Raw genomic sequence first — 10,456 nt, forward strand, 5'->3', positions numbered from 1 at the left:
CTTCAGACATTGTAATTTTAGTCCTCAAATTTCCATTTAATTCTTTTTATAGTTTCTATTTTTCTGCTGAGATTTCCTATCTTTTTCTTCTTTATGTTCTTATATCCTTTTACATCTATAGTCATAATATCTACTTTAAAATGTTTACTAATTCCAAAATCTGGGTCATCTTGGGTCAGCCTCCCTTGATTGTCTTTTCTCTGTAGTATGGGGCATGTTTTCCAGTTTCTTTATGTATTGTACATTGGAGTACATCCTAAATATTGTCAATTATTTGCTTTAAAGTCTCTTCTCAAGAGTATTTGATTTGTTTTTATTAGGACATTAAGTCCCTGAATCCAAACTCCATACACTGTCCCCTTTCTCTGAAATCTCTCAATTATTTTAGTCTAGCTAATAATCTTGGAGTTTATCCCACACGCATAGTTCATGGTTAGCCAGGTAGTTGGTTGAAGTTTATATGCAGTACAGAATATAGTATGGCTCAATAAATCTTCTGACATTTATTTATTAATTAAACTAAACCACACATGAGGCATTGGAGTCAAGTAGACCTCAATTCAATTTTCTCCACTGCATGTTTTCTGTTATTTAATCTTGAGAAAGTCTCTCAATATCCCTGAGTTAGGTTTTCTCCATCTAAAAATGAAGAGAATAATAGCTAAGTCTCAAGCTTGAGTTGGAGATTGAGCTAATTAGGTAGTGTTTGGCACATCAGTATGTGATGGCTCTCATTATTATTTGAAGTTTGAGAAAAGTTTCCTGAGAAGAGTATATTGTTGAGAGGTTCAAAGGAGTCCACAATAATTTTCATTTGGAAGAGAGACCTTTTGGAGGAATTTAGTATTTTAGGTAGGCCTTGAGGGATAATTTTTAATTCAAAGTATTTGCTTCTAGTTTTCACATTTACATATTGTGATCCCTGTAAGTATATATCTGTATATACTTATATTTTCTTTCATATATCTATAAATCTCTATATGTAATATGTACATATACACACATGCAGATTTATAGATATAGGTAGTATATACATACAGATGTATATGTATATGCATGTGTATAGACTATACATATGAAAAGACTATAGATATAGATGCAGATATGACTATACATTAGATATATCAATGGATATATAGATATTTATTTCAATATATAGAAAAATAAATATACACATACAAATATACACTTAAGAATATAAAAAATTATCAAAATATCATTTAAAAATAGGTCAAGAATGAAGTCAAAAGTCCTTGAATACTAAGACTTTGAGAAGCTAAAGATGACTGGAAAGTCTTGAAATGTATGAGTTCAAAGCGCGTACCAGAATTATTATACTCACTCTGTCAGAGATGTGCTAAAATCAGAATTAGCATCATGTCTGACACTTGAAATCTGGAAACAAACTTCTTTATTCAAGAGAATTAGAAAATGTGTGCCTCTGAACTGAGTTTTTGTTATCTTTGTAGCTAATCTGGTTGTGGTTTCAGATGATGTTTGAAATTCTAATGTTGCCAAAAGGAATAGATAACATAGAATATTTAGAACTTCCCCTTCTGACATGTTAGACTAAACCTTGACAAGGGTCTGATGGTCTGGTGAACTAATATAAAATATAGTTGATACTTTAAGTCAGTGAGACCCAATGACCTGGAAACCAATATCTTGGAGTTCTGAGTTCTAGTTCTAGCTCAGCTACTTGCTGTGCAGACTCACCCAAATAAAGCAATATCCCTTGTTCATTTCCTCCTGCTTAAAATCAAGGAAGCTCGGGGTGGGAAACCTCTCATTTTCTTTCCAGATAATACTTATGAGAATGAATTTGGTGAAGGGTCTACAAAAGAATAGGCACTATCATGCTGAAATTTACCTACAATAATACAGCACTTTCCGAGTGTTTTTATTGTACCACATTTAATAACAGAAGACTAAAAAAAAATTACTTGTAACCACATAATTTTTTAAATGATGTGTAGTTATAAAATGAAATATTAAACATATTCTAAATTAGTAATCAATAACTTTATTAAAATAGAACTTTAAAATTATAACCAATAATGAGACACAAATTGTTGCTTTGAAGTTGAAAGAAATCTGAACTTGTTCACATTGTAGCAATTGTATACTTCCAAAAATAAAATTTCTCCAATATACAATGCATTTGCTTTTATACATAGGTCCAATTTGTTTAACAATTTAAATTTGTTTCTTCTTGATAATCTCTCACTTTGGGAAATTTTGAAAAAAAATATTCCAAGGATCAGTATTAAACTCACAGTATTTTCACTTGGGCCTAGGATGTGTTTTGAGTTACTTTCTCAACTGTAATCATCTTACACTCTAAGCCTGAATTGTTCTACTATTTTTATGGCTATATTAATCAGTTATATTTTTAGAAATGATAACAATACAGAGTGATTGAAAATGTTATCAATTATCCTGATTGCAAAATAAAATCCCAGATTGATTGCAGAGCTGAGTTTAACAACACGCTTCTATTATGCCAGTAATGATTACTACCTATACAGACCTCCCTCCTGCTCCAAAATTTTAGTAGCATATACAACAAAGATTGGTTTGTTTACCCTCTCACTCATGCTGTAAGTCCCTTGTGGGCCAGTTGAGGCACACCATTTCTTCTCACTCTGGAACCTTTGCTGTTAGAGTGGCTACCACATAAAATTTTGTTGATCACTAGGGCAGAGGGAAAGTAAGAGTAATTAATGTGTACTGACTTTAACTTTAACTGCTTATATTTCACCAAAGAAAGTCATATGGCCTCACCCAACTTCAAGGGGGAAGAATATTGTAATCCTATCACAGGCTTGGAGGAGAATCGAAAATATTTGAAAGACAGCCCTAATCATTGTTAAAAACAGGTTTCTAAAATTACATAGACATGAAATACTTATCACAGTACATGGAAAATATATTAAGGTTTCAATAATGTCTTATTATGGTGTACTTGGTACCGCAGTTGACTTATGTTTACGTGCAGAAATAATTTTGAGATTTCCATAATCTACTCTTATAACGCCTTGATTCATGAAGTAAAAACTGGAGAACCTATCAGAAATTTGAGTGTCATAAGGGATAATAATTTATTTCCTCCTTAAATACTTATTTTAATCTCTTAAAAATAATTGCAAAGAGAAATTGTGTGTATGTGGAAGTATTCTATGATATTGCAAAGCAGTATGAGCTTCTAAAAAGTACCTGTGTGACACACATTGGATCTATTTTTTACTGAAAGATACCCCAGAGCTATCATTCCTAATGCTTCAAAGAAGGGATAAAACTTACAAATAGATCTTGTTTTTAAAATGACTTTGTGATTCTTTCCCTGGAAGCCCTGTGACTGTGCTTCTATTCTTCATGGAGACAGTGATTCAGGTTGACTCTCTGTGATCCCAAAAATATCCTAGCTTCTAATCCAGATGACAATTACAAATAAGCAAGTCAGAAGGAGAAAAAATGGAAAAATAAAAATGCTCAAAGAGGGACTATCATAGTTCCTTGTTACATAGTACACACACTGGCAATTTCTTTTTATTTTTTCTTTTTCTTTTTTTTTTTAAGATTTTATTTATTTATTCATGAGAGACAGAGAAAGAGAGAGAGAGAGGCAGAGACACAGGCAGAGGGAGAAGCAGGCTCCATGCAGGAAGCCCAACATGGGACTAGATCCCCGGTCTCCAGGATCACGCCCTGGGCTGAAGGCGGCGCTAAACCGCTGAGCCACCAGGCTGCCCAATTTTTTCTTTTTAGATGGTTTGCAAATTATCTGTTATTTAGTTTTACAATAGCCCATTTTCCTGAAATCTGATGCCAATTATTCAGGCCTTCTTCAATTATGTGAGAATAAATATTTATGTCTAATGTAAAGATATCCTGTACAAAATCACAAATATATAAATTAGTAAAATTACATAAAAATAATGAATGTATGGAGCCATAAGGTCCATGAGAGAAGAAATGCATCATACTTACTTGGTAGCAAGCCACTTCTACCCCTTATCTGCCTTGTCTCATCCCCACAGCCCTAGCACAGACTCAAAACTGTTCATTAAAAAATGAATGATGATATCTAATACCACTTCAAGGATCTGGATTGTATTGTGTCAAATTCTAGACAGCCTTCTTGAATATGTTATTCCAGAAGAAGTGGCATAAAGTAGATAGTATTCCTAACCAGCTTAGAATTTGCAGTAGTGAAAGAATGGTTGTCAGAGGAGTTGGGTGGGGGTATGTCTTAATAGGTGATGTGATTAAGGAGTCCATTTGTGATGAGCACCACGTGTTGTACAAAAGTCTTGAATCACTATTGTACATCTGGAACTAATATTAGATTGTATGTTAACTAACTGGAATTTGAATAAAAACTTAAAAAATGATTGTATCATTCAGTTTCAGCAGGCATTTTCATATTTCCTACTTACCAGCCTCATAACCAGAAGTGTTTAACTATAGGACCATTTAGTCACAAACACTGGTTTTGAAACAGCAAATCTCAGTTGCTTCAAAAGTACTATTTTGGGGGAATGGGCACAATTAGATATTCAATTTCATGCAGGTGCTATATCTCTGACAGGTTTTTATTTTCTCTTTCTCTTTTCTTTTCCTTTCCTTTCCTTTCCTTTTCTTTTTTCTTCTTATTTTTGTAAATCTATTTGTTAGAGTAGAATTCTAGCCTGGAGAGCCATAGCATTTGTCAGTGGGAGAAGGTGTGGGTGGGAACAAATGTATTTTTCAAGTCACTGCCTCACTCTGCACTCAGATCACGGCTCATACTGCTGGGTGGACACCTATGAGTGCTCTTCCCTCAGGGGCAAGCTTCGATACTTAATTTATGGATGCGCTCAGCCTGATTTTAGAAAATACCTGGTGATGTAAGACTAAGAATAAGAAAAAAGATCAAGTTCTCACAGTTGCTGCTTGCTAATTAATCCTGGTGATTAACCACCTGAGAGAATCATCTAAGAATAGCTATATTGGGCAGTATTTCTTTCTATTTTTTTCCCTCTATTTTTGGCTATCCAAAAACAGGATAAAATAGAGGGTATTTGGAAGTGAATATTTTGACAGTTTTAAAACAATAATCAAGGCTGTAATTACTTTAGTAATTTTTGCTTCAGTGAGTTCTCTCGAAGCGAAGCAAGTTTGCCTTTCTTTCATTTGCAGCCTTGTTTTCCTTTTCAAATATTTCAGCTTGGGATATCTTCAGATGTATGCACAAAACCATATAAAAGATTTGAAATTTTCATAAAATCCAAACTCGAGGCAACATGATCAATTCTAGATAGCATAATCCATTTCACTATAAGATATGTAGCCCTATCAGGACTGAAATATTTACAAATAATGCTTTCATCATATAGATGAAATCATAATTAGTTCATTTTAAATTATGTAAAGTATATAATAATGTATTAAATAGTCAAAAGGGTTCTACTACAGGTATGTTTTTATATATGCAAAAACTACATACAAACCATTCAAAAATGTATTGAACTCCTACCAATGTCAAGCACTATTTTATATTTATATACAAAATTACATGTATAATGTATATTCATATACTGATTTTAAATCTAATAGTGAAAGTGTTGATTGAAATTATCCTAGAATTGTGGTGCCTGGGTGGCTCAGTGGGTTGTCTGCCTTCAGCTTAGGTCATTATTGGGCTCCATGGTGGGCTCCCTGCTCAGTGGAGAGCTTGCATCTCCCACTTCTGCTGCAGCTTCCCCTGCTTGTGTTACTTCTCTCTCTCAGTCAAATAAATAAATAAGATCTTCTTTAAAAATGGTCTTAGAATCAACTTTAATGTTCAATAGTTATGAGATAATATAAAATTCTACCATTCAAAGATTTCTGATAGCATTTCATTGTAGATCGCTCTACAAGGTTCTCTCGACATATACATATATAGAAAGTTTTTAAAAATTGGATCTATAGACCATTTGGAAATATAGTATGATTTAAAAATCATAAGAATAATTTTTTAATTATATTACTTTTAAAAATTATCTTTACTATGCAGAAGTTTACTCTTAGGATACAATTTTGCCCTCTAAGAGATAATGCATATTTCCTTGGAAAGGGATCACACTGAGTTTCATCATCCAATGATCAGTCCATTAATTCCTTCCAATCACACCATGGTACAATAGGAAGATGGAATAAGCTCAGAAATTCTTCCACTAACTACGTATATAATCTCCAACAAACATTACCTTCCCTAGAAGCCATTACTTGTATCCATTCAATGAGAGAAATATAATAAATGACTCCTCAATTTCAGTGACTTCATCTAATCTCTCCAGGGAGGTGAGAGTTTCCTCTCAGACTCTCACTGCTCAACCCTAGTCTACTGAGATGGGTCCCAGGGAAAAAGGAGCCCACATTTATTCTTTCATCCAGCAAAATTTTACTAAGCTCAAGTTCTGTGCTAGGCACTGAAGATATAGGTGTAAATAAGAGATAGGATTCCCCATCTAACAAGTTTTATATTCTAGATAATTAAACTTCCTCTAGATTTTAAGATAATTCAGCTAGATTTTAGGAATTCCGTATGCTCATTTGAGGACTATCAGGGCAAGAGATCAAATAAGTAAGTTTCAGAATTATAGCCTAGCTAGTAATATAGAAAATGCATTTGTCTGGGCTGTTTTCTTTTTTCTTTTTTAATTTTAGTTATTTATGATAGTCACACACAGAGAGAGAGAGAGAGAGGCAGAGACACAGGCAGAGGGAGAAGCAGGCTCCATGCACCGGAAGCCTGACGTGGGATTCGATCCCGGGTCTCCAGGATTGCGCCCTGGGCCAAAGGCAGGCACCAAACCGCTGCGCCACCCAGGGATCCCTGGGTTGTTTTCTATCATTTAGTTTTTAATCTATTGCGGTGGTTGCTGATGAATGGTATTCAAAGATTTAGAGATCCTAAATCTGGCCACGTAACAACATAGTTCTTTGCAGCTCTAAAAGTCTATCATATTTGTCTAGGCCTAGTATATAAAAATTCATTAATTTTTGGATGTTAAGCATTTGTTCAAAATCAGTTATGATACTAGTCAGCATTTCTAGCAACAGACACACTGTGAGGACTTAATACATGTGTGTTAAATTAATTACTCAGGTTCATCTCTTCTCAAAGGGCTAAATCCACACACTAGAACAGAAAGGTAAGTGTCAGGAATTCATTTCATCTACTCAGACCTTAGCTAAAACATACTGATTACATTCTAGATCAGTGGAAAGTGAAGGCAAATTTTAAAAAGGAAAAATGGCCAAAGACTACTGTTCTTTTGCTACCTTAATCTAGTGCTTGTTCATCATCTACAGAACTAATCATGCTTGTGCCTTGAATTGAGAGTAGAACAGGGACATTATGAATTCAGAAAATTCAGTGCTATTTCTTTATTGATATAATCATTTTTGTTTAGAGCCCACTAAGTCTTGGGTATGTTTTACATTCTATAAGAAGCAAATATATGTCTTTCAATATCTACACAATCAGATCTTCTTAAAAAATAATCCAAATAGGGCAGCCCAGGTGGCTCGGCGGTTTAGCGTTGCCTTCCGCCCAGGACGTGATCCTGGAGACCCGGAATCGAGTCCCACGTCGGGCTCCCTGCATGGAGCCTGCTTCTCCCGCTGCCTGTCTCTGTCTTTCTCTCTTTCTCTTTCTCTCTCTCTCTCTCTCTCTCTCTCTCTCCATCTCTCATGAATAAATAAATAAAATCTTAAAAAAAAATAATCCAAACAAACAAATCTTAGTTTAGAATGAGGATAGAATGAGAATGCTGTCCTAAATGATCTTCTCTAGGAAGTTAAATATATTTTTCAAATCATATCACTATTTACAATGTTATTATTTACAACTATATTCCAGAAAACAATTGTATTTATAGGTTAGGACAACAGGGGTGTTCTGGCCCTTTGTTTCATTGGTATGTTGGTTTTTAGCATTCTGTTTTTCCAAAACTGATCCTTGTTATGTATATACATATATTCTTTTTAGGAAGAAAAAAATCAGTAAGGTGAAATTGCTGCAGTGTTTTTCTTCTCAATTGTGTGCAATTCGTTTCTTTAGCTGTGTGTCTGTTTCCTAGGAAACCTTAGTGGAGTAATGTCTGATTGGCTGTCATGCTGGAGTTATCACGAGAGTTCTGAGCATAGAGTTAGAATGGAATAGCCCCAGATAAGTTGCTCCGAGGATATAACAATGCCTCTCTGTGCTTATTTGCAAGCAGATGCAAACTATACTGAGTTTGAGGTGTTATCATGTTGCAGGAAGATCTGTGCATGGAATTTTGAAGGCTCTCCTAATAGACATGATCTATTATCTATTAATCTATTATCTATTAATCCTCAGTACTGCAACCTTGATCTCTTACCAGGTATTCCAAATTTGTTTTCCAACTCAAATTCAAATTTCAGATTCTTAGTTGTAATATCCCTCCAGAGAAATAGAGCTGTCTATTATCCTAGGATGTTTTACCGGCTCATGGGTAATGATTAAAGTATCCATGATATAATTTCAATGCTGTCATACTGCTTACATAATGTATTTGATAATAATTTTTAAATCTGTGATACATTACAATTTATTAACTTTCTAAATATATAACCTCATTTAGTTGTTTCTGGAAACTAGAAGTTAGGTAGACAAAAGTCTAATTACCTCACTTTAAAAGATGAGATATTAGAAGACTCAAACAGATGAAACTATTTGTGTGTGATCACACAAATAAAAAGTAGCAGACCTGAAACTGATATCTGGGTCTGTGGATAATCTTCAGAGTTCTCTTCCTAAAAATTTCTAATTACCTACATCTAATAAAACAGCATGTCCTGGTTGTCTCCAGCTCCAAAATATATCCCCAATCTTTCTGTTTCTCTTATTTTCTGTTTTATCATCTCATATTTTTCCTCTGGAATTTCACAATAACCTCCTCAATAGTCTCCTTGATACTAATCTTCCTAAACTTTATTCTCTCCACAGTGGCCAAGTACTTTAAAATTTGTAATGTGGGTGTTTCTGAAGTAAAATCTATATGCCATGAAAAGTGCAGATTGTAAAAATACAATTTAGTGAGTTTTAATACATATATACTTCATGTAACTATACCAAAATTAAAATATAGGACATTTTCAGAACTCCAGAAATTTCTCTCATACCCTCTTCCAAACCTCATCTCTCAGCAGCAACTACTATTTTGTTTTTCACATGGAAGTTTACATAGATAAAATCCTGCAGTATATACTCTTTATTCTGCTCCTTTCCTCAACAAAATATTTTTGAAATGCCTCCATATTGTTGTACAAATGAGAAGTTTATGATTGTTAGCACAGTGTAGTATTTCACCAAAAGCATAGACCAAAATTTGTGTACCTGTTTTACCATTGATGGACTTGTTTTTTAAAGATTTTATTTACTTATTCCTGAGAGACACAGAGAGAGGCAGAGACAGAGGCAAAGGGAGAAGCAGGCTCCCTGTGGGGAGCCTGATGCAGGACTCATCCAGACCCCAGTATTACACCCTGAGCTTAAGGCAGACATTCAACCGCTGAGCCACCCAGGTGTCCCTCATTGATAGACTTTTAAGTTATTTCCTATTTTTCTCATGTCACAGTAATTTTTAAGTAAAATTCTCATTTCAGAATAGTTTCAGATTTACAGAAAAGTTGTAAGATAGTAAAAATAGTTCCCATATTAGTCACATCCAGTTCACTCTATTGTTAACATCTTACATTAGTGCTGTATATTTGTTGTAACTAATAAACCAATGTTGAAACATTATTATTATATAAAGCTCACAATTCATTCAGATTTCCTTAGATTTTTATTTTAAACTTGAGCTTTTTTTTTCCACCTTTATTGAGAACAATTGCTCTAACTCACTGAAAAAGCTGAAGGTTTAGAGCATAATGATTTCATTTATATATACTGTGAAATGATTCTATAACAGGTTCACCTAACATCCATCTTCTCATATAAATAAAAGAAAAAGAAAAGAAAGAAAAAAGGAAAAAAGAAAAAAATTTCCTGTGATGAGAACTCTTAGAATTTACTCTCTTAACAATTTTCCTATGTACCAAGCAGTGTTAGCTCTGGTCATCATGTTGGACATTATATCCCCAGTACTCATTTATCTTAGAACTGGAAATTTATACCTTTGACTATACTTCCTCAAATTCCCCCTCCCCTACCTCACCTTTGATGACAATAACTCTTGTTTTCTTTGAGTTTTTTATTTTTGTTTTTTTCTTGGAGTCCAGTTATAAGTGAGATCATGCAATATTTGTCTTTCTCTAACTTATTTCACTTAGCATAATGGCTTCAAAGTCCACCTGAAGCTATTCTTACAAATAGCAAGATTTCCTTGTTTTTTTTTTTAATGGCTGTGTGTGTGTGTGTACATAGTAGTTATATATATAGTAGTTGTTATATATA

The sequence above is a fragment of the Canis aureus genome, chromosome 4 (assembly GCF_053574225.1).
Source record: "Canis aureus isolate CA01 chromosome 4, VMU_Caureus_v.1.0, whole genome shotgun sequence".
NCBI classification, from domain to species: Eukaryota; Metazoa; Chordata; class Mammalia; order Carnivora; family Canidae; genus Canis; species Canis aureus.